This window comes from Chiloscyllium plagiosum, unplaced genomic scaffold, assembly GCF_037043375.1.
Source record: "Chiloscyllium plagiosum isolate Xiang-an unplaced genomic scaffold, Cpla_swu_hap1 HiC_scaffold_5, whole genome shotgun sequence".
Taxonomy (NCBI): Eukaryota; Metazoa; Chordata; class Chondrichthyes; order Orectolobiformes; family Hemiscylliidae; genus Chiloscyllium; species Chiloscyllium plagiosum.
This window is the reverse complement of record NW_028270143.1, coordinates 21,424,183-21,447,369: the sequence shown is the minus strand read 5'-3', so window position 1 is coordinate 21,447,369 and position 23,187 is coordinate 21,424,183. Positions and strand designations below refer to the sequence as shown.

General features: G+C 41.8%; 1 protein-coding gene across 3 annotated transcripts in view; it reads right to left on the bottom strand.

Annotated features, from left to right (window-relative positions):
• Positions 1-23,187, bottom strand: part of fbxl7 (F-box and leucine-rich repeat protein 7) — a 337,989-nt gene that overhangs the window by 165,066 nt on the left and 149,736 nt on the right. Inside the window, exon 3 of one of the 3 annotated variants that reach the window (XR_015757166.1) lies at positions 5,236-7,877. The exons of the other annotated variants lie outside the window; for them this stretch is intronic. The gene's annotated coding sequence lies outside the window, so the exon portion shown is untranslated. Of the gene's footprint in view, positions 1-5,235; positions 7,878-23,187 lie in introns of those variants that run through there. 3 annotated transcript variants of the gene reach the window in all.

Genomic DNA, 23,187 nt, shown 5'->3' with positions numbered 1-23,187 from the left:
ATAAAAACTTGTAAACATTAATATTCAGAGACTTCAGTGTGCACAGACAAGGAAATCAAAAGTCATATGCAGATATAGCAGGCAGTTAGGAAGGGGAAGGGGCTGTGATTACGATTGCAAGGTGCAAGGAATAAAGATGTCATGCTCCAAATATCCAGGGCTTTATGGAATACTGTCTGAATTTTTGGTCTCTATATTTAAGGAAAAATAAACTTGCACTGGATGCACGACTGCAAAGTTTCACTAGATTAGCCCTTTGGACAAAAGGGTTGTCCTCAAAGAAGAGGAGCAAATTAACACAGATGCTGATATCTGAACTGAAAATAAAAATGCTGGAGATCACAGTGGGTCAGGTGGCGCCCATAGAGTGAAAGCAAGCTAACTTTTTGAATCTAGATAACTCTTCATCAGAGCTGAAGAATCATCTAGACCCAAAACATTAGCTGCCTGACCCTTCAGCATTTTTGCTTTCTGTTCTATAATTAGAATCTGAATAAACTGGATCTATATTCTTTAGAGTTTAGAAGGATGAGAGATGCTCTCATTAAAACTGAGAAGATTCAGAAGGAGTGTAATAAATTCAACACCGAGGTATATTTCACTGGCTAAGGAATCTAGCACATGAGAACACAGTCTTACGATGAATGGGATTCATTTAGCACTCAGATGAGGGAAACGTTTTTCACTCAAAGAGCTGAGGTAGATTTAGTGTAAATCACCGAACACAAATGGGATAACAGAGCTGTTAAGAAAAAAAGAGGCAAGATTTGTCCAAAACTTTTCAAAAATGGTTTGCTCACATGATATCCATCTGAAGAAGTTTTGCATAAATGTATCTTAGGCTTCTAACTGTAATATTAGTAGCTTACAGAGGAAAGCATGAAACTTCTGTCACCTTAACAGCCCTCACAGCTGGATGTAAAATGCTGCCTTTTATTCAAATACATTAAAATGCAATCAGAAATCTGTGATAGTAATAATGCAATACGAAAGCAATAAATACAACAGTTGGTGTTTGGCTTCCTGGTTGTAATTTGGCATCAAGCAGGGTAAAAAGAATTCAACAAAGGAAAGGGTAGTGATCTGTCAGCATTTGGATTCCACAGGATTGACACAATGTGGTTCTGAACTTTCTAAATTTAATTTAGCTAAACCAAGATTGCAACAAGGCTATATCCAATTTCTGTTGTGTAAGTTCACAGATATATTTACCAAGCAAGATGTACAGAAGATAAAGTCTTTAGCAAATATGTTTTATTTTCTCTATAAATTATGTTATCAAATTATCCTGATTCTACTAATGAATGTTTGAAACTGTAACATAATTTGCATTGAAAACAAATTCAAAGATTTTGAATAATGGAGCAAATGATATTTCATTAGTGAAATTGAATCATTGCAATTAGTTACTGGGAATGGTGTTGTTAATAATTGTGGAAAAGGCACAACACCTTCTATATTATGATGAGAGATTATTGATAGATCTTATAGACAACAGGATGTTAGTGATTCACCAATCTCAAACTCCTATCAGCACTAACATTGAAAAGAAAAAATGGGCCAGCTTGCATGTTGTGGGAAAGAAGCAGAAAAGCAAATCTCTTGAGATGCAGGAATGATAAGAAGCAAAATCCTGACTTTCTGAAGATGACAGAGGGAAAATTGTGTCAAAATGCCACATACAAAACATGTTTCAGCCAGCCAGCATGGCTCTTACACTATCTAAACGAGAGGCTGATAGTGATAGCAACAGATCCACGGGAACACCACCACCATGTAAAGATTCTTTTCCAAGCCAGTTATCATCCTGACTCGGAAAATATTTCCGTCCCTTCATAGCTGCTGGGTCAAAACCTCTTCCCTAACATACTGCGGATATACCTATACCAAATGGATTGAGCAGTTCAAGAGGGCAGCTTACTACCATCTTCTAAAAAGTGATTAGGGATTTGCAACAAATGCAAGCTCCAGCGAAACCCACATTCCCTGCCTAAGTAAAAAAAAAATTCCCCAGTCACTCGGGCTCTGATCATGTCACTGGTCAGTTGCATTCAGTTTCTGGTGCTCACATCACCAGAATTAGTGGGACAACAGGAGCAGGGGTCCGCCAGTGGTTAGCACTGCTGCCTCACAGCACCAGGGACCGGGATTCAATTCCCGCCTCGGGCAGCTGTCTGTGTGGAGTTTGCACATTCTGCCCGTGTCTGCGTGGGTTTCCTCCAGGTGCTCCGGTTTCCTCCCACAGTCCAAAGATGTGCAGGTTAGGTGAATTGGGCATGCTAAGTTGCCCGTATGTGTTAGGTGCAGGGGTAAATGTAGAGGAATGGGTCTGAGTGCGTTGCTCTTCAGAGGGTCGGTGTGGACTTGTTGGGCTGAAGGGCCTGTTTCCACACTACAGCGAATCTAAGAATTATTCGCAGCCATTAGTTGTATTTTTAGATAAAATATTATGTCTAGGTATAAGACACAATAAATAATGCATACTGTTTGAATTAGTTGGCATTTGAAGGATATTAAAAGCTTTCCTTTAATGTTCCATTATAGATATTACAGCTGGATCACTCAAATGGGTGTGAGTATGTGCGCGTGGAGTCAGATACCATTTAAGACCACGAACAGTAGAGAACCATCCCTGATATTGCATAAATCTCTGTGAACCTGTCGAAACATTTCAGAAGTGTCAAACTATTCAAATACTATCAAGAACAACCAAACCTGCTAAGGGCTATCAAAGTGTATTTTTATGAATAAGGGTGCTTTTCTTAATAAAATGTATTTGCAGTATAGAACTTTAAGTGGTAGAACTTGTTTTCCTCCTGTCTGCATAGTCTTTGTGGAGATTATGTAAATTGGCGTGTGAGGTAAAGAGTAGTCATTGGCATATGAGGACCCATGGGGAGCAGGCTGGCATGAATGCAATATGGGGAGCGTGGGGAGGTAAGGGGGTGGAGTTAGTGAGGGGAGAGGTTGGAAGAATAGTTTATATTTCATTCTGTATTTTATGTTATGTATTTTATATTTTTAGACACAGTTCTGGCTTTCTGTCCAGCCCACGTTAGGAACTGGCAGTCTCCTCTGTTCTCACCTCCTTCTGAATCAACCCATTGGGTATCACTCTCCACCCTGCCTCCCATTGTAAATGTGGACTGCGGGAGCTATTTTTAAAAGGTCAGGTTTGCATATCCAGCACTTTTCCTGCTTTTGGGCAACTGAGCCAGGAATGAAATCTGGGCTTGTTACCAACTTCCAGTCAAGGTGGTGGTGGAGTAGGATGTTCCAACCAGAGCTCCTCTGCTCCTCCTGTTTCCTTCTCTTTTTTTTCTTTTCTCCACACTTTGGTCTCTCGATGAGTTTTAGCCTGGTCTCCCAATGGCTCACGGTGGGTCCTGGCCTGGTTTCTTGGCGGCTGTCAGCCTGACCTCTTGGTGGCTCATGCCAAGTCCCGGCCTGGTCGCTCAGCAGTATTTAAAAATGTGTTGCTGGAAAAGCGCAGCAGGTCAGGCAGCATCAAAGGAGCAGGAGAATCGACGTTTTGAGCAAGGAACGGCATAAGATTCAAATATGCAAAGATGGTGAGTGAGATGAAAGGAGTGCACTGCTTCTTAGATAACTTTCACATTGGCAAAAGACAGAGAAAGCTGAATATTGTAAGATCCACTCCGAGTGTATGGCATCAAAATTAAAAAAGCACTGCTGTTACTTCATGGCTGTGAAGTTTTTTAACCAGAATTTCCTGTGAGACATTTTACAAATACAAATTACACGGCATAGTCGGCCAGGGAAATTAGTGAGGAAACTTACAATGATTTGATGCTCAGTGAAGTCCTCAAGTATGCTATAAATGATTAACCTAAAGAATATGATGACAAGAAACTGCAGGAGTATTTCACACATAGAAATGAACTGAGCGTTTCGAGATTATTTAAGGCATTTCAATACACACAAGTAAAGTCAGGGTCCTTGTGGTGCAGTTGTAGCTTCCCTACCTTTGGGTCAAAAGGTCTAGTTTCAAGTCCTACCTGTCCCAGAAATCTGTCAGAACATATCTAAAGATTGATTAAAATATCTGCACAGAGCTTGCCTGTATGAGAGTAACAGCAAAAACCTATTTTTCATATTCAAAGATGGATAAGAGCCATCAATGAGTTGGCAAAAAATTATAAATTGTGTCTCAGAATGATTCAACCAAGGTTCCTTTCATTTAATGATTAAACATAATGGGAAGACGGTGGGATCAAATGTACATCAATTCTTTGAAATGGAACTGGATGTGTGACCTTTTTTGCTTGAAATCCATTTTAAAAATGGATATTTATTGAGTCTGTGCCCGATACCACTTTGGTTTCAAGAAGTTTGTTTGCAATTTATGGGTTACCAGAAATCTTGGAGTCAGGTAATGGCCCACAGATTACATCTGAAGAGTTTGAAATATTTTTGAGCAAGAATGGAATAAACTATAATCTAATACTACCATATCCCCCAGCATTATACTGTGCTGCAGAAACAAGTTTAGAAGTTGTTAAAAGGTCTTGGCAGAGGTATTTGCGAGGTAACAAGGTAAGGAATAATTTATGTGATTTTCTTTGATCAAGGCTCAACAATTTGCTGTTCTATTACAGAATGATTCATCAATTTATAACAGGTTGCCCACTTTATGTATTAGTTTAACTATATTCCTAGGACAAGGTCTAATCTATTTAAGTCCGAAGACAAATACAAAACAAAATGCGGGTAATGTGATACCCGATTCTTGAAATGTGGAGAGGACAATGCTGGTCAGAAGATCACAGTGAAAAGCTGCTGAGGTGAAAATGAGAAACATGGGATTGGAATTGTTGTAAAGATACTAGGTACATTCAGATATCTAGTGAAGATTTGTGACAGAATTCCATCACGCCATGTAGATCACTTACTTGAAAGAGGAAATCTGACAAAGAAAGTGAAAGCTTGCTGGTATTACAGAATCCAGGCGGACTGCAAAACGAGTCATGGTTTTGGTTAGGACAAATCAACCAATGTTACAGTGCCAACCATTAATGGAGTTGGAAATGCTTCAGGCCTTCTTTCCAAGTAGTAGTGAGGGCCCAGAAACCATCCTGATCCAGGATGAATGTATAAAGGGACTGCATGGCCATCTTGAACAGGTGGTGGCTGTTGCCTGCGAATTGGAAATTTTGAAACTGAAGAGTCAGAAGAGTCGCTGATATTCTCAGTTAAAAATCACACAACACCAGGTTATAGTTCAACAGGTTTATTTGGAAGCACTAGCTTTCGGAGCACTGCTCCTTAATCAGGTAGCTGTCTTGGACTGGGGTAATTTTGTCCACCCCAGTCCAACACCGACTCCTCCACGTCACTGCAGATATTCTTAGCCTTATCTCACGTTCACACACTTCGCACTGTTCCAAGCCAAACACTTGCATCTCACTGTTTGTGAAGACAGACACCTATTCAATCATGGCAGACTTATCAAAAAAAACCACATTCACTAACAAACCTCCCTTATCTTTTTCAGGAGAAGGTAGCCCATAATCAGCAGCAACAACAGAAGGTAGCCAGCAGAGCATGCATGGCTACATCTGCCAAGAAGGAGACAAATGATGCTAAGCCAGTACGAGAATTGCCATCACTGAGGCCATGACTACTGACCAGGTTGAAATGGCTCATGTTCTTGCCTAACGTACTATCTCACTTCCCACCTCATCCTCCCCACAATCTTTAAGAATTATAATGTGCAGATGGCTTCATCATCCATTTCTTCTTTCACCCTATGTACACTTTTCTTCAGCACAAACTTGCCTTTTGAACTTGTCTACTTTCAGATACCCAAGAACTGCTGTCTGCCCTGTGCGGTGGCTGGCTGAAGGCAAACATTAAGAAGTTTTTGAAGAAACAAACAATGCCAGTCAGTTTAAGGTTTGCAGACAACAGTTTAATTACCGGCACTCTGCAAACTTTACAGATATTATAAAGACTAAATCTGCATGCAGTGAGTTGCCAGGCACAAATTAACTGTGGCCAGATCAGGAAGAAAGGATTCTGCAGTGGCAACTTCCCTACTGGGTGAGGTTGCATGTGAATTCTAATGCAGGAAATTTCAGTGGAGGCATTACTGGGACAGCATGGGGAAAAAAGACTGATTAGCACATATTATAAAATACTTAATATGCTTATAGGCTAGCCAGAAAGTGTGCTGTCATTGTCAAAGAGCGTGGATGAATCTGGCTCCAATTTGCCATGAGTCATTGCACAGCAGCTTTTCCCAACATTTTACATACAGAAGTAGTATTCAGCCCCATAAATACACTTTTGAGTCATCATACTAGGTGATATAATCACTGATATCTCAGCTTGTACCACAAGCGGTAGGTACCCTATGCCCTAAGGCTGCAGTGGAATTGCAGACTGAGGTCATGAGACTCAGGAGCAAATAACTGCAAATGCTGGAATCTGTACTGAAAAAAAAAACCCAACACTGGAGATCACAGCAGGTCAGACAGCAGCTATGGAGAGACAGCAAGCTAACCTTTCAAGTCAAGATGACCCTTCCTCAGAACTCTGATGAAGAGTCATCTCGACTCAAGATGTTAGTTTGCTCTGTCTCTATGGATGCTGCCTGACCCACTGCAATCTTCAGCGTTGGTTGCTTTTCAGTCGTGAGATCCAGACTTGATATCATGCAAGCTGGTACCATTCAGGTTCAGACTCACAGAAGATGCGAGAGGAATAGAGTTATAGCTGTAAGAGATGTCAACTTTGCTAACATGAACTGGGATTGCTTTAGCGTGAAAGGATTAGGTGGGGTGGAATTTTTAAAGCACATCCAGGATGAGCTTTCGGTCCTGACTGTGCTGGATCTAATCCTAGGGAATGAAACCAGTTAAAATGGTTCAAGTTTCAGTGGGCTGTAACTCTGTAAGTTCCAAAGCCATTATGCAAAGGGATAAGGATAGCACAGAAGCTGTGCCTAAATTGTATGAAGGTCAATTTCAATATCATTAGACAGGATCTTGCAAACATAGGCTGGGAGCAGCTATTTGCAGTGAGGTTTACACTTGGAAAGTGGGAGCCTTTCAAAAGGGTGATAATTCAGGGCCAGCATGCTTGCCAACAGTGAAGAACAAGGCTAGCAAGTCCAGGGAACCTTGGATGTCAAGGGATATCGAGAATTAGGTAAAGACCAAAAGGGAAGCATACGTTAGGTACAAGTGCATTAAAAACATGGCAGGGCCTTAAAAAAGTATAGAGAGCGTAGGAAGCTGCTAAAAAATAAATTGAAAGAGCAAAGAGGGGCCTTGAACTATCTTTGGCAAACAACATTAAGGGAAACCCCAAGGCATTTTATAAGCATATTAAGAGTGAGAGGATTACCAGGAAAGAGTGGGGGCCTATTAGAGACAAAAGGGGCAACCTGCGATGGAGCCAGAGGACATGGATGTAGACTTAAACAAATATTTCTTATGTGCATTCACAAAGAAGAAAGACATTGAAGCCGGGCATTTCAGCTGGATGGTGGGTTCTTGGATATGCTGAAGTTAATGTTTCTGTGGGCAGAGAAAAGTGCATAAATCCCAGGGCCTAATGAGATGTATCTCAGGTTGCTAACGGAGGAGATGAGTAGGTGGCTTGCCTAAAACAGTCCGGACCGTTTCTTCTTTAGCCAGTTAGAGTTATCACAGTCAAAGGCTCACCAAATTGTGAACCCACACTTTCAATGCCTGCAGTCCCTCACTGAGCTGTCAGAATCAGGCTTGTTGGGGAGGCAGGAGGCAGCCTTGTTTCCTCTGAGGTCTCGGCATGCTTATCCTCAGAGGTCCAGGAGGGTGGTTCCTCCGCAGCCAGCCACTTCTCCACACATACAGGGAGGCTTGCAGAACCTGCAAGACAAAAGAGAGAGAAGGCATCGTGGGCAGTGATTGGAATTTGTGGTTGATGATTGGAAGTCATAATAGGGTTAATGGGAGAGTTGCGGTGGTATATGGAGTCGAATATATACATTTGGCAAGACATGTACGTCTCACATCCCTGCAGGAGCACTCTTGGTCTCGTTTTGCAGAGAGTCAGGATTCTGTCCTCATAGGAGGTGAGGACACAGATGTTGAAGACACACCCTCCCCTAATCTGTACAGGCTCTTCCACCCTATTATGGGCTATCATCTATTGTAATAAAAGAAATGGGGAACTGAATGAGATGACAGTGGGTGACACAGCTGTTAGTGCTGGTGCATATGGGGGAAAGATGGTGAGATGCTCCTAACAAATGAGGAGGCAGTGGGGTTAGTTGTGTGGGAGGCTGAAGGGCCAGCAAGTGTTGCATGAGCCTTGGTGGAAGGTAGGGGCAGCAGCAGAGATAGAAGGAGCATGAGGTGGCAGGAACAAAAAAAGTGTGACACTTGTCCTGGTGGATCAGAGAAGGTCTCTAGCCTTCTTTCTGCCTTATTGGATATTCCTTGCAACCTGGAAACAGCACTGACCAAGATGGCAACCTTTGGCTAGCCTCTCCAAGCCACTCATTTGCACCATCATATCCACCAGGACCTTATCAGAGAAGTGTGGTGTCATCTTCTCCATCTCTGCCATGTTCCAAATTTGTCCGTTAATGAACAGGACAGCTTCGGAATGCCAGTGCTCACCCAGGTGCCCTACTGCATGCTAGGGCACAAGGCATGCTAATTTATGGAGTGGATATTGAGTCATGAGTTGAATGGTGGGTAATAAAATGGGATGGAAACTAGGTGCGAGAGATGCTATGGGGGCATGGTGGATATTTAATGAGGCAAGTTGGAAAAGATAACGGCAAGAAAATTTGCTAAGCTTTGCAGAAAACAAAATCCTCCAAAAAATGCAACACTATTCAGACTTGGCAAAAAGAAGATAGATTCAATCCAGTGGATTTTTGATAATTTAGTTCAGAAAAGAGACTGTTCGCCCAAATTGCATGGGATTGTTCACCTTGTTCAGAAATAAACTAAGCAATAAAGTCAGAAAATAGAGATAATGAGAACACATTCAAGTTGGCAATCTGCTTTGAGGCCTCAAATCACGATTTTTATTAACCACTTAGATAGAGAACCATGCATCCAAGTTTTCCAATTACATTGGCATTGTGTAGATGGAAGCATAATTTATGAATGTTGCATTGTAATTTTAAGTCAAAGGGCAAACTTGTGAAAATGCATTTTTATGTAGGTAAGTGCGAAAGTATCCAGTCAAAAAGGATAAATCAGAGTGTAATCCAATGTTGAATAGCTAGAAATAGTGAAGATTCAAAGACACTGTGATGTTCATGTAAATAGATTATGAAAATATCATGGACAGGTACAGAAAATAATCAAAAGTTGAATTATGGCATTTAAATTGAGAGGAATAAAGTAAGATAGAAATCATTCTGATGCTCCATTAAGATTGTTAGACTACACCTATATTGTTGTGTTCAGTTTGTGCATGACACCTTAGAAAAGATATATCATCCTGTTTATTTACTAGAATAATACTAGGTCTTCGAAGCTTTAAATAAAAGGAACACTTACGCAAATTAGGATTGTATTCCCTGGAAGTTTGAAGTTAAGGGCAAATTTGATAATTTTTAAGACTTTGGAAAATCATGGTGTGGTTTCTCTGGTTAGAAAATCTAGAATGAGGGGATACAGTTTAAAAATTAAAGCCAGACCTTCCAGAAGATAGGTTAGGAGACACTTTCACATGATATATTTGAAGTGTGGAACTCTCTTCCATACACAAGAACTGACGTTAGATCAGTTGTTTATTTTAAATCTGCAATCGATAGTTTTCTTTTGTTAATCAAAGGTACAGGGGATTGGGGGCAAAAGCAAACAACCTCAAGGTGTGATTGACATACTCAGTTTCCAATTCCTATGATCCATCATAAGTTTATGAGCAGCCATTTCCATTATACTTGGCACTATTTGGAGAACAACAGCAGGTTCTTTTGTTAAATCTCTAGTGTTAGACAGCCTCAACAATAAACAGATATAGCTGCTCATCGTCTTTCATTAGTGCCACTCCAGAAAAAGATGGAACACCACAGGGTTATGGAAAGAATAGCCTATTAATTTTCTTCTCTTCTCTGTGAAGTTGGGTTTGGCCTCCACATGGCACCTCCCTGTGGTGACACTGTCGAAATAAGAAGCTCAGTGTATCTGGCCTGTTAAGCACCAACTCATATTTAGCACGTTATGGTACAGCTGATTATAACCTGAACACACTGTGTTACTGTATGATCTCTTCCAGATTTCATTGCCTTTACAGGATGCACAGGAGAGAAGGCTTGTGGCTGATTGCACTGTTTTATGAATACAAATCCTGAGCATCAGTCACTCTCTTAATTCATCTCAGTACTTTCCTTTTATGGGACATCTGACAGCATTCTGAGTGACCATAATATGGTCTTCATGTTCTCTGAAAACAGATCTAGCACTGCATGACCTGTGAATGGATTTCAAACTCCATTGCTGACTAATTTGTGGTGGATGTTAGAAACCTTGGTCTCCACCTTCCAGCTGAGATAGGGTCAACACTTAAAATACAAATTCTACCTCGCTTTCACCATTTACTCCACATTTACCAATGCCCTGTTTCTGAGTGTACTCTTGACCCGAATGAAGGATAACAAGTGACAGTCTGGTAGTTCTCTAGTGACACTGATGACAAAAAAATTGACTGACAATACAAAGTCACTGCAAATGAAAAAAACATTTCATGTTGTAATAGTTTCTGATAAAATTCACTTTAAAGCAATAGTTCACATTGTTGTTCTTATGTTTCACTGAAGTCAGGTGTATGAAAATGAGAATGCGTATTGGGTATAAGCAGGCAGGGAAACAGTTAAGTTCTGAGTTTTGTGAAACAAGAGGTTCAGCTGAGCATGACTCAGACTAGATAAGAACCTGCTGTTAACAAGAGGGTGCTGGAGGTAAGGGTAATGGGCTAACAAGGTAGAAATGCAGTCATTATGTAGATCCATTTAACAAGATGAGGTAGCATCAGTATGCAATGTCAGTTAACAAGGTGAAAAGTATTCATTATGTGAAGCCAGTTATTCATTGTGGAACAGCAGATGGTTTAATCTTACTGTTGATACTCGTTGATTATAACAGTCACCCAATTAATATGCATGTTGCCTTATCTGGGTGCTCTTCCCTGTAAAATGACTATATAGTTCATTGAGAAACTACTGCTCTAGAGAAGACCATGAACTCATGTCCCTGTATACATGGCCGATCGCTCTCTCTCCCTCCAGGACCCAGAATAAAGACGAAGGAGGCAAAACTATACTGTGTCTCTAAGTGTTTTGCTTCAACCGAGCTGGAGCTGGAAGGGGCAATTGGATGACAAAAAGACCATTTGACTTAATTAAGAACTAAGTGGATAAAATAGAAATTTTTTGTGTTGTAACTTCATGATATGGGAGCTGCTCGACCCCGTTGTAGCTCATAGTGAGCATGTTTGTACCAAATGTTGACTGCATGAGGAACTCAATATTAAGTCTGAAAGGCTGCAGGGTCCCCAAATGGAAAATGAGGTGCTGTCTGTCCAGTTTGCACTGAGCTTCACTGGAACACTGCAGAAAGCCTAGGACAGAGATGTTGGCCAGGGAAGTTGAAGCGGCAGGCAACTGGAAATTCAGTGTCTTTTTTATAATGTCAATGTTTCGTTTTCCTAATGAAGAGGAGACCACATTGTGAATAGCGAATGCAGTAGATTAGAATGTGTGAAGTGCAGGTAAAGCGCTGCATCACCTGAAAGGTGTTCTTGGGCCCTTGGATACTGGGAAGGGAGAACTAAACAGACAGATGTTACACTTCTGCGATTGTAGCAGAAGGTGCTGTGACACTGTGGGGAGGTATTGGGAATGAAGGAAGAGTGGATCATGGTGTCCTGGAGGGAATAGTCCCTGCGGAAGGCTGACAAGGGAAGGGAGGGGAATGCGTGTTTGGTGGTGGCAACAGGCTGGAGATGCCAGAAATAGCAGTTAATAATCCTGGTAGCACCAGACATACCTGAAAATGAGGTGTCAACCTGGTGAAGCCACCAAACAGGATTACTTGCATGCCAAACAATATAAGCAGCAAGTGATAGACAGAGCTAGACAAGCAACCCCACAACCAATGAATCAGCTTTGCAATTCTGCAACATCAAATTGTGAATGGTGGTGGAAATTAAAACAACTCGGTGGAAGAGGAGGCTCCAAAAATATCCCTTTCCTCAGTGATGGAAGAGCTCAGCACATCAGTTCAAAAGACAAGGCCCTCACAGCAATCTTCAGGAAGTGCCAAGTGGACGATCCATCTCGGCCTCCTCCAGTGGTCCCCAGCATTTCATATACCAGTATTCAACAATTCGATTCATTCCAAATAATATTAAGGAAAGGTTAGAAACACTGGATACTGCAAAGGTTATGGCCTCCGACAACATTCCAGCAATAGTACTGAAGACTTGTGCTCCATAACTTGCCGTTCCCCTCGCCAAGCTGTTCCAGTACAGTTCAACACTGGTATCTACCCAACAATGTGGAAAATTGCCCAGTCAATTACCACCCCATTAGTGTACTCTTGATCATCAGTAGATCAACTGTACCTGCTCAGCGTCACACAGTTTGGGTTCTGCAAGGGCCACTCAGCTCCTGACCTTGGTTCAAACATGGACAAAAGAGCTGAATTCCAGAGGTAAGATGAGAGTGATAGCCCTTAACATCAAGGAGCCTGAGCAAAACTAGAATCAGTGGGTATTTGGGGTAAACACTTCAGTGGATGGAGTCATACCTGTTAGTGAGTTAGTTGTGCTTGCTGGCGGTTAGTCATTTCAAGTCAAGGACATCTCTGCAGGAGTTCCTCAGGGTAGTGTCCTAGGCCCAACCACCTTCAGCTGCTTGATCAATGACCTTCCCTCCATCATAAGGCCAGAAGTAGGTATGTTGGCTGATGATTGCATAGTATTCAGCACTATTTGCGACTCATCAGATACCAAAGCATTCCATGTTCAAATGCATCAAGACCTGGACCATATTTAGGCTTGGGCTGACAAGTGTGAAGTAACATTTGCGCCACACAAATGCCAGGCCAAGACCATCTCCAATAAGAAACAATGTAAGCACTGTCCCTTGACATTCAATAATGTTACCATCATTGAATCTCCCACTATCAACATCTGGGTTACCACTGACCAGAAACTCAACTGAACTCACCACATAAACCCAGTGACTACAACAGCAGGTCAGAGGTTAGAAACTTGAAGGGTTTCAGAAAAGATTTTCAAGGATGTTGCCAGGGTTGGAGGATTTGAGCTACAGGGAGAGGCTGAAATGGCTCGGGCTGTTTTTCCTGGAGCATTGGAGACTGAGGGGTGACCTTATAGAAGTTTATAAAAACATGAGAGGTATGGATAGGGTAAATATTTTGGTACAAGCACCCAGATTTTAGTAAAGAGTATTTTGCAGGGTTTATAGGCCTGGGCTTGGCTCGTTTCAAGTGCCAACTTATGCTGCAGAGTCTCTCTCGTATCATTCATTTCCTTAGACTTTACAGCAATTAGATACTGATGAGTTGCTGGCTAGGCCATTTCACAGCAGTCAAAAGTCAACTAATTTTCTTCCTTCTAATGTTTACAACAATGACTTGTTAGTCACTGTTAGACTAGCTTTTCGTAATTCTAGATTTGAATTCAACTGAATTCAAATTCCACTCTCTGTTGTCATGGAATTCAAATCGATGTCCCCAAAACGTTTTGAATATGAGATGCCACTACTACCCCACTTTATAATGCAGTTCTACAGTGAGCAATTAATCCATCCAACCAAGTTATTGCCAAGTAATGAAGATATACATAACTCCCAAGAGATCACTAGAGTTGCTTATTGTTTCAATCATTTTCAAGCAAATAATTCGATACCCAGCCCATTGCATTTTAAATATTCAGTATCATTTTTAAAATCACATTCAAGTACACTTGCTTTAAAAATCAAACATTGAAATTTAACTCTTGACCAAATGGTCAATGATTTTAAAAGTCTGAAACATGAGAAACGCCTTGAAATATGTTTTCAAATAATTGGCCTCCAACAATCTTGGAACAGGGTCAGGGGAATTTAAAATAACAGACGGGACTTGATTCTAAGATTCCCCCACCTATACCCAGCAGTCCATAATTTTGCCTGATGTGTTACAAGGGTAGTGATTCTGCATCCTGCAATCTTGACCTGGCTGGCTCCACCAAAGGGGAAGCATCTTCTCACTCCTTCATTGTAGTTTTCAAGGAAATAGGCCAGATTCTTCATGACTCATGATTCATGGATATCAGAAGAGTTGTGTACTACACTCTAAAGTTGGGAACATTTTGCATGATAAAATCTAACTCAAGCACTCCCATGAGGCCTCCATACCAACTCAAGCCCCTGTCCACCATCAACATCCACTCATACCCTCCATGGCATTTCATGTCCTAAATACCCTCCCCAATCCTTAAACCTCGTGTCAGCTTTATTGACTTACAAACATTCCCAAGGTTTCTTATATTCTAATAATAAAATGGTCAATCGATTCTGTACAGAGCCCCAGTCCTACAAAAGGATTGCATAAGTGAGTTTTTGATGTAGGCACAGAGAAAATCGACAGCTTGATGTTATAAGTTATTCCTTCAGAGACATTGTTTGTCAATGATTCAATGTGTAGCTGCACAAGATAGAATACAGGCAAGGCAGAAGGTCTACAGCATGGAAACAGTCCTCTGGCCCAACCTGCCTACGCAGCCCAGTTTTCACAATGGAACTAGACCCATTTGCCTGCATTTGGTCCATATCCTTCCATATCAATCCCATCAGTGTACCTGTCTAAATGTTTCTTAAATGACAAAATTGTATTTGTTTTCACCACTACCTCTGTCAGCCCATTCTAGACATTCACCACCCTCTGTGTGAAAAAATGCCTTTCTGTACCTTTTGTATCTCTCTCCTCACCTTAAACTTATGCCCTCTAGTCTTAGTCTCCCCTAATAGCTTATGGCTATCCAACTTATCTGTGCCTCTCTTGATTTTACAGACCTCTATCAGGTCACCCCTCAGTCTCCTATGCTCCAGGGAAAAAAAGTCCCAGCCCATCCAACCTCCCAGTCTTGGTAGCAACCTAGTAAATCCCTTCTGCACTTTTTCTAGTTTAATAATATTGTTTCTATAGTAGGGCAACCAGAGCTGCATGCAGTACTGTAAATGTGGCCTCACCAATATCTTGTACGGCTGCAACAAAATATAAGTGTCCCAATTCCTGTATTCAATGCACTGACTAATGAAAGCAAGCTTACCAAAAAGCCTTCTTCACCACCCTGTCTACCTGTGACTCCACTTTAAAGGTGCAATGAACCTGTACCCCTAGATCTTTTTGTTCTAATAACACTCCCCAAGGTCCTATCATTGATGGCGTAAGTCCTGTGCTCGTTTGACCCACCTTGCATTTATCTAAATTTAAACTCCATTTGCCATTTCTCAGCCCACTGGCCCAGTTGATCAAGGTCTCCTTGCATTCCAGATAACCTTCTTCACTGTCCACTATACCACCAAATCTCGGTGTCATCCGCAAACCTACTAACTATACTTCTTAAATTCTCATCAAAATCATTTATATAAATGATGAATAACAATGGACCCAGCTCCGATTCCTGTGGCACACTGCTGGTCACAAGCCTTCCAGTCTGAAAAACAACACTCGACCACCACCCTCTACCTTCTGTCATCGAGCCAATTTTGTATCCAATTGACTAGCTCTCCCTGGATCCCGTGAGATTTAACTTTAGAACATAAGAACAAGGAGCATGAGTAGGCGATCTGGCCCACTGAGTCCACTTTACCATTCAATATGTTAATGGCTGATCTTTTTATGGCCTCAGCTCCACGGTGGCACAGTGGTTAGCACTGCTGCCTCACAGTGCCAGAGACCCGGGTTCAATTCCCGCCTCAGGTGACTGTCTGTGTGGAGTTTGCACATTCTCCCTATGTCTGCGTGGGTTTCCTCCGGGTGCTCCGGTTTCCTCCCACAGTCCAAAAGTGTGCAGGTTAGTTGAATTGGCCACGCTAAATTGCCCGTAGTGTTAGGAGCAGGGGTAAATGTAGGGAAATGGGTCTGGGTGGATTGCACTTCGGCGGGTCGGTGTGGGCTTGTTGGGCCGAAGGGCCTGTTTCCACACTGTAAGTAATCTAATCTACCCGCCCTCCCTCCATAACCCTTAATTCCTTTATTGTTCAAACAAATCTGTCTTAGCTTTAAAAACATTTAACGAGGAAGCCTTAATTACTTCACTGGGCAGGGAATTCCATAGATTCACAACCCTCTGGGTGAAGAAGTTCCTTCTCAATTAAGTCCTAATTCTGCTCCCCCTAATTTTGAGGCTATGCCTGTTTCACCTGTCAGTGGAAACATCCCCTCTACCTTATCTACTCCCTTCATAACTTTACATGTTTTTTGTAAGATTCTCCCTCATTCTTCTAAATTCCAATGAAGATAATCCCAGTCTACTCAGCCTCTCCTCATAAGCCAAACCTGTCAACCCTAGAATCAACCTAGTGAACCTCCTCCACACCCCCTCCAGTGCCACTACATCCTTTCTCAAGTAAACAGACTTACTCAACAACCTACTGTGCAGTACCTTGACAAAGGCCTTGCTAACGTCCAGGACAACGTATTTGCTACTATAAAAATCAGGCTAATAATACTTGTATAGGGCTATTGTGAAACCCATTTTTCAAAAGAAGATTATGAATAGATGTTTTTAAGCAGTTCCACACGTCATTATTACTCTAAGTTTCGCTGATGCTGTACTGAGACTATACAGGGTCAATGTACAAGGAAGTGCCCTGATCTAGCATAGAAATCATGAGGGGTTACTGAGGTGGAAATGGAGAGCTGGTCAGGGATTTTCAGCATCCACAGTGTTTTTTGTAATTTAGCCCTTGGCTGCCCATATGGCAGTGATCTACTTCTCAGCATGGGACAGCCTGATTCTACCCTGTACCTATTCCCTGCATCCGCTCCCTCCAGCGCCCCCCCCCCCCCCAAACTCCAGTGCACACGTTGGTTGTGAGTAGGGGCTTTCAACTGAGCCAGAGCTGCCAAGTGATGAAATCTCCTAACTCAATCACCTGTTGTCTCAATGAAGAATATCCAGTCCGAGACAGTCAGAAAGTCATTATGAAGCAAAAAGTGGTCCTTCAGTCCATCAAGTTCATTTCAACTCTCTGTTCTATACATACGGCCCTGCAAATTTATTTCCTTCAATTAATAATTCAATATCCTTTGGAAATTATTTGTTGTTCCTGCTTTCATCACATTTAGTTCCTGGTCACTCACACCACAGCTACATAATTAGCCCCAATCATTAATTTTATTCATTCATGGGACAAGAGTGTCACTGTTTGGCCAGCAGCTATTGCCCATTCCTCGTTGCCCTTGAGAAGGTGGTGATGAGGTGTTTGCAGTCCATGTGCGGTGGGTTACGGAAGGAATTCCAGGATTTTTCCCCAGCCACAGTGAAGGAATGGTGATGTATTTCCAAGTCAGGATGGTGAGTGGCTTGGAGGGATACTTGTAGGTGATGGCGTTGCCGTGTATCTGCTGCCCTTATCCTTCTAGACAGAAGTAGTCCTGGGTTTGGAAGGTGCTGTATGAGGATCTTTGATGATCTCAGTAGTGCATTCTGTAATGGGAGCTCTAGTGTTGGAGGGAGTGGATGCGGTGTCAATCAAGCAGTTGCTTTGTCCTGGATAATATTAATTTTCTTGAGTATTTTTGGGGCTGCAGCCATCCAGCAAGTGAAAGGGAGTGCATCACATTTCTGACTTGTGCCTTGTAGATGCTGGACAGGCTTTGAGCAGTTAGGAAGTGAGTTTCTCACTGTGGTATTCATTGGCTGTTGTAGCCACTATGTTTACGTGGTGAGTTTAGTTGAGTTTCTGGTCAATGGTAACCCACCCCCAGAATGTTGATGGCTGGTGATTCAGCAATAGTAACATATTTATGGAGCCTCCTCCAGTGAGTTGTTCAGTTGACTACCATCATTCACAACATGCTACTGAGCTGTTGTTTGTGGGATAGTTTAGCTCTATCTACCACTTGCTGTTTATGCTGTTTGGCATGCAAGTAGTCCTTATTTGGTAGCTTCACCAGGTTGACATTTTGTCTTTAGGTATACCTGGTGTTGCGCCTTGCATGCCCTTCTGCATCCCCACTGAACCTGGTTTGATCCCTGGCTTGATAGTTTGAGTGGGGCACAGGCTGGGCCATAGATTTGCAAATTGTGCTGGAGTACAATTCTGCTGCTGTTGATGGCTCTCAGTGCCTCATGGATGCCCAGTCTTGAGTTCCCAGGTCCATTTGAAGTCCGACCCATTTAGCATAGTGATAGTGCCACACAATGTAGTGGAGGTGAAGGTGGGATTTCATTTCCATAAGGACTTTGCGGTGATCAAACTTACTGACACTATCATGAACAGATGCATCTGCAGCCAGCAGGTGGCAAGGATGAGGTCAAATGTGTTCTTCTTTCTTGTTGATTCCCTCAACACCTAATGCAGACTCAGCACAACAGTTATGCCCATTAGAACCCAATTAGCTCAATCATTGTGCTGGTGCCAAACCACTCTTGGTGGTGGAAATTGAAATCCCCCACCCCTGAATAAAACCTGTACCCTTGCCACCATCAGTGCTTCCTCCAAGTTTTCTTCAACATGGAGGATTACCGATTCATCAGCCGAGGGCAGAAGGTACGTGGCAGCCAAATGAAAATTTCTTTGCCCATGTTTAACTTGATGCCATGAGATTTCAAGGGGTCAGGTCGATGTTGAGGACTCCCATGGCATTCCCTCCTGATTATATACTACCGTACTGCCACCTCTGCTGGGTATGGTGTGCTGGTGGGACAGGACATATCCAGGGATGGTGATGGTGGTGGCGATGTCTGGGACATTGCCTGTCAGGTATGATTCCATGGGGATGAAAATGTAAGGCTGTTGCTTGGCTAGTCTGTAAGATAGCTCTCCCAATTTTGGCACTAGCCCCCAGATGTTAGTAAGGAAGACTTTGCGGGGTCCACAGGGCTGTTTCTGCAGTTGTTTTTTCTGGTACCTAAGCTGAGCCAGGTGGTCCATTCAGTTTCATTTCTTTGTTGAGACTTCATAGCAACTGATACAACTGAGTCCTTTGCTGGGCCATTTCAGACGGCAGTTGCAAGTCAAATACATTGCTATGGGTCTGGAGTCACACGTAGGTCAGACCAGTTGAGGTGAGCAGATTTGCTTCCCTGCAGGACATTAGTGAGCAAGTTGAGCTCCCTCAACAATGGTTCAATGGTCATCAGTAGACCCTTAATTCCAAATATTTCCCATGAAATTCAAATTGCCCCATTTGCACCTGGGACCCTAGTAAATTAGTTGAGTTTCTGGATGACCCCTGAAATCACTTTCAGAGAAGATAAAGAACTATGAGGCAACACCTACACAGAGAACAAGGTTGGCCACTTCACTCAAATCTGGGTAGCGTTTGGGTTAAAATTAGGATTAAATGTGGATTAAATTAAAGATAAGCTTAAGTGAAGTTAAATGAAGTGAGTTAAAATTGAAGTTAACTTAGATGAAATAAGAAGTAAATGTTGCAATAAATTTATGCTTTGTATTAAGCATTGATAATTAAAGGATCCTGGGTAAAATGCTTGAGTACTCCTTTTCGGGCAGCATTATCTAAGCGTATCACAATCATTCAATTCTTTCCTCCCAACACTTTTTGTTCAAAGGAAAATAACCTGACGTCTCCAACTAACTGCATCTCTAAAATTCCTCATCCCTGGAACCATTGTGGTTAACCTCCTCTGCATTCTCACAGGAATACTTGCATTCTTCTAAAAATGTGATAATCAGAACTGAATACAGAACTTTGCTTGTGTCTCATCAAAGCTTTATAAAGAATCAACAGAGCTTCCCAACTTTTATGCTCAGTACCTCTATTATAAAGTTCTGGTTCCAAAATGAAAAGCTAATTACTCTTTGAACTAAACCTAGCACCTTCAAAGTTCTACCTGATTCCTCAGGTTTCTTTGTCTCTGTATACTCTTCACAACTGTACCTTTTAGTCTATATAGCCTTTCCCTCTCCTTCCTGCCAAAATTCATCAGCTCACACATTTCCCAATTAAATGTCCTCTTCAATGTGGCTACCCATTGTGTGAGCTGATGTCCTGCGAAAGACAATGGGCATCATCCTCACTGTCTGCCATCTTCAAGTTTGATAACATTGGCGAATTTTTTGAAATTGTATTCTGAACATCAATATTGAAACAAAAGGAATGGGCCTAGCTTTGAACCTTATGAACCTACACTTCAGTTTGAAAAACAACTTCCTGCTACATTGTCACTTCACGTTCAGTTCTTCCTTCAGAGATGCTGGATCCTGATGTAACCAATTTTATATGGGTTGGACGCAGCAAATAAATTAGGATGTGGGTAAGAGTACATTTCATAATGTCACAGGACCTAAGTCACTATTATGGATGAAGATGCCAGGGTAGATTTTAATTGTCATGAATTCAGTGCATGATATTTGAAACTGTGGTGGTGAGCATGGGGATTGATGGGTATAATCTCCATGAGTATAATAAAAACTTTAACAAATACATTCCTTTATTTGTTTCTTTAAAAAGTCAGTTAAACTTTTTTTTTAGAAAAGCTTATTTTCCCACTAACGCTTTGTTTGCAAACTGCACTAATATATACAACGTACAAGTAATGCGTGGTCTCAAAAAACAATTTTAACTGTTAATGTATTTTAGTTTCTAAATTCAGCAGAGATTAAAATTCTTGCCAATAACAATAATAGAATTTTCTCACCTCATTGATTGCCAAGAGGTAGGTGGAGGTGGATGACTGAGCTAAAGCAGACCTTCTGACTGATTTATTATTTGGCAAGTAACTATGCTTAGTGCAGAAGACACTAAGCCTCTAGGTACTTATGTCAAAAGAAAAGGGCATCAACCCTTCCCAAAACATGCTATTATAGAGAATGGTAAACTCAGAAATTCCAACACGTGCAGTAAACACTTGGAAATTGAAAACAGTGATTCTCAGCATGGAAGTATGGAGTTTGACAGATATCACACCAACAGTTGATTCAGTGGTTCTACATATTGAGAAAACGCTACAGGAACATGTACTGTGCTCTCGGCCATTATCAAAATTGATAACAAAGTAAAAGCAAATTTATAGAAAAGTAGAAGTACATTCTTTCCAATGAAGTTCAGTATTCATTCCTGTCCCATAGCACAACCAGGTGAAGTAATTACATAGGAAATAATTACACAAGATAATTATCATTAAGCATCAAGATCAGTCATATGTCTTGAATCAAGCAGAGTACAAATAAATTATCATGCTCTTTTTTACTGAATTTTAAAAAATGCATCTTGTAAAATTAAACGTACTTTTCAACTGACACAAAATCTGAGTGAAGTCAGAACTTGCAGGTATATTTGCTGGAGCAATCATCATTTCAAAGATTGTGTTTAACAACAATGGCTGAAGCAAACCTGAAGGTTCAGCAATGATATCCTTGTTATTAGTTTCAATCCTTTTTTTTTTCCATCATGAACGGTGGTTGAGGGAAAAATCCGTATCTTTAGAGCTACAGCTTATTCCGGACTCAGCTGATATAAACCTGCTCTACAAACTAAGTGGTTACACCATTTATGTCTGAAAATGTGTTGCTGGAAAAGCGCAGCAGGTCAGGCAGCATCCAAGGAACAGGAGAATCAACGTTTCGGGCATAAGCCCTTCTTCAGGAATGAGGAAAGTTTGTCCAGCAGGCTAAGATAAAAGGTAGGGAGGAGGGACTTGGGGGAGGGGCGTTGGAAATGCGATAGGTGGAAGGAGGTCAAGGTGAGGGTGATAGGCCAGAGTGGGGTGGGGGCGGAGAGGTCAGGAAGAAGATTGCAGGTTAGGAAGGTGGTGCTGAGTTTGAGGGATTTGACTGAGACAAGGTGGGGGGAGGGGAAATGAGGAAACTGGAGAAATCGGAGTTCATCCCTTGTGGTTGGAGGGTTACTAGGCGGAAGATGAGGCTCTCTTCCTCCAACCGTCGTGTTGCTATGGTCTGGCAATGGAGGAGTCTAAGGATCTGCATGTCCTTGGTGGAGTGGGAGGGGGAGTTGAAGTGTTGTGTCACAGGGTGGTTGGGTTGGTTGGTCCGGGTGTCCCAGACACCATTTATATCCCCAATCTCACCACTTACATTTTCCTTAGCATTTCCTAGTAATTCTGGATGCTTGGTGTGTATATATAAATGTGATTTCTCGTGTAAGAGTTATAATGATGGAAACAATAACGTATGAAATCATTGAATTATTACTGTCTCACTTAAATGCACAATTCTTATTGTATTAAATTATTCCCAGACGGTTCATGATAGCCAAGAAAATGGCCAGGGTTCAAACGTGACATGATCTTCTACTCTCTTTTTAGCCCTTAGCTACAGCACTGCCAAGAAACAGGTGAAAAATATAAGTGAATTATGTATGTTCTGTCCATCAAATAAATTAGACACAGGGCATAAATTGAATAATCTGAACAACAGGTGCAGGGATCAGAACATATAATGATTAAGTGACTGTTGAATTGAACACTCGGCAGCATGACAATTTTAAACTGCCGATTAATTATATGAGTTCTGGCTGAACCCAGACATTACCTGTACAGTTCATTAGCTGAACACATCAGTGAGGCCTCAAAATTGTTACCAACGTTCAGTACTATCACCCATTCCCAAGAAACAGGAGGTGCATGTGGCTGCAGCAGGTTTTGGGAATCATTCTTCAAGTAAATCTCATTTGGGAAAATGTGAAGCCCGATCAACCATGTGAGAGTCCAGGCACTCTGGTAACAGGACGCCACATTGGAAGTTTTGGTGGAGGGAGTGGAAAGTAGGAATGAAGTCCTGTATGCTGAGGAGGACAGTAGGCCTGACAGACAAACAAGGTGGAACAGATAATCACAGAGTTCAGGTCAAGGCCAAAGTCAACACACTAAGGACTCGGATGTTGTGCTGTTTAATGGCCCCAAATGAGTGGTCAAGTCAGGGACCAATTGCTGCACCTCATACCTAAGTTCTGGTTATCAAGATGAGATTCTTGCTAGGCAACGGGTTGC